The 2,316-nt window shown below is 54.1% G+C and overlaps 1 non-coding gene across 1 annotated transcript; it reads right to left on the reverse strand.

The window, feature by feature from the left end:
• Positions 1–2,242: 2,242 nt before the first annotated feature.
• Positions 2,243–2,316, reverse strand: TRNAT-AGU (transfer RNA threonine (anticodon AGU)). Its single transcript has one exon. It is a non-coding gene; the product is annotated as a tRNA-Thr (tRNA).

Below are 2,316 nucleotides of genomic sequence, written 5' to 3' on the forward strand. Positions count from 1 at the left end.
GGGCTTGAACTTGGATGGGGAGCACAGGGCAGGCTTTCCACAGGGGGCTGGACTGGCCGGCACTGCCTTGCAAGAAGACCCATCTGGCTATAAATGGATCAAGTCCTCTGCTGCCAACCGGAAGGTCCGGGGCTGGGACCCACCAGCTGCCCTTAGGGAAACAAGGCCATGCGACTCCAGTTCCACCCTGCCCCCTGAGGAGTTGGGGTAGACTCCAGGACGCCCGGGGACAGTATCCGGCAGCTGTGGCGTCTGCTCTGGCTCATAGCAGCCCTCTAGCAGAGCAGGAAACACTGCCAGGCCGGCGCCATCCCCACGTTTGTCGTCCTGCCCGAGCCCCTGGTTTCAGAGTCCAGGCGCCTCCGGAGGGAGGGCTTCCTCTCGCTCACTGTGGAGGCAGGAACAGTCAAGGGCAACTCAAGAGGTGGCCCAGGAGGCTGTGGAGGTGTGTGAGTTTGATGGTGGCGGTGGGATAATGTGCAAAAGGGTAGTGGGAGTAGCAACACAAGTGGAAGAATGTGACAATGTCACTGAATTGTCCATATAGACATGGTTGGAATGGCATGCCTTTGGTACACTTACACACACACACACACACACACACACACACCAATCCATTATGAGACAGTGATGGCGATGTCACAGAATGGTGACAATAGGCCCAGAGCCCTGGTGGTCTGGGACTGCCCCTCCCAGCCGGGAAGCCCCTGTAACAATGGTATGGGGATGGTGAGTGGCCACTCTGACTTGACTGAACAAAGAGGGGGTCACCAGCAGCAGCCCAAGCCCGGCGCCCATGCAGTAGAGGTAATAAGCACCTCCGCTCTCGCTGTTGACACCAGCTGGCACCCTCTGTTGCTCTCCTGGGCTGGGTAACGTGCTGCCATGGTGACCCCAATGCCCAGGCCACGCTTAGGATTTCCTCGGAAAGTACGTTATGATTCAGGATCAGGACCAGTGAAGCAGCTTCTCCTCAGGCCGCGGTCTTTTAGACGAGTGACTAAGCTTCCCAGAGACTCATTTTCCCGTCATTGTAAACCGAGCAGAGGATTAGCACAGGATCTGGGATGAGCATTCCACGAGGCGATGTATCTAACGCATAAGGTAGGAGCTTATCATATATAAAGCACAATGTCGATATGCTTAAAAAATGTTTGATCCGGAGAGTCTGGAAAAGGTAGTTTTTTTAAAAGGTGTGTCCCCTCATTAACTGAATTTCAAGCATGGAGGGCACCTGGCAACACAGCTGACAGACAACAGCACCAGGTAGCTCTGCATTGCCTTGTGGCACACAGGCTCTGTGTCAGCCTGGTCCTCCATCGCTGCTCTCTTTCTAGGAAGCCCCTCAGTCCACCTTGCCGGCCACATTCAGGTCTGCTGAGCACCGTCGCTCCTGAGTTAGTAATCTGTCCTTGCAGCCCCTCCATTGAAGCCGGCCGCAGACTCGTACTGATGAGAAAGCAAGAACCCGCCTCCCTGTGGGGATGGGGAGGGAGTGGCAGGTAGCCCACTGGTTGCTCTGTGCTCTGCCAGCCTCCTAAGTCTCCCACCCTTAGTATCCAGAACCGGGGCGCAGGCTGAGAGGCAGGACCCACACCCCCAAGGAGGGAGAGTTATGGAGGTGGGGCACAGAGAGCACTGGGTGTCAGCCAGGCCTGGTCGAACCCCAGTACCACCCTCAGCTGTGTGAGCCCAGCAATCAGAAATTCCTTGATTTCTTGGAGCTTCTGCCCAGAAGTTTTGCTTCTTCTCTGTAATGTAACTCGCAGCCATCGAGTTGTTCTGACTCATAGTGACCCTTTAGGACAAGAGTAAAATTGCCCCTGTGGGTTTACGAGGCTATGAATCTTTACGGAAGTAGAAAGCCTCATCGCTCTCCTTTGGAGCAGCTGGTGGATTCAAACTGTTGACCTTGCGGCAGTTTGCAGCCCAACACCTAACCACTTCTTCACGGGGCATCACTGTTTGTGATAAAGCGGTTCCATGTGACAGATGAAGCGCTGTTGTGAGTGATGATGGTGTGTTAAGTAGCAGGCTGCAGACTCTGACCGATACACGATATACTCACAAAGGAGGGAGAAAGAAATGCTGGCAAGGATTTCATTCGACCTGGACCAGTAATCAACATCCATGGGGGTAAAAATCAAAAACTCGCTGCGATCCCATCCAACCCATCCTGACCCTTTATGGGAGCTTATAGGCTCATCTTTCTCCAGAAAAAAAAATCAAGCTCCTTAGGGCCAGGCACCGCTGGGATTTGAACCCAGGATCTCCTGTTTACTAGACAGGCGCTTTAACCAACTAAGCCACGGCGCC

This window comes from Tenrec ecaudatus, chromosome 17 (genome assembly GCF_050624435.1).
Source record: "Tenrec ecaudatus isolate mTenEca1 chromosome 17, mTenEca1.hap1, whole genome shotgun sequence".
Taxonomy (NCBI): Eukaryota; Metazoa; Chordata; class Mammalia; order Afrosoricida; family Tenrecidae; genus Tenrec; species Tenrec ecaudatus.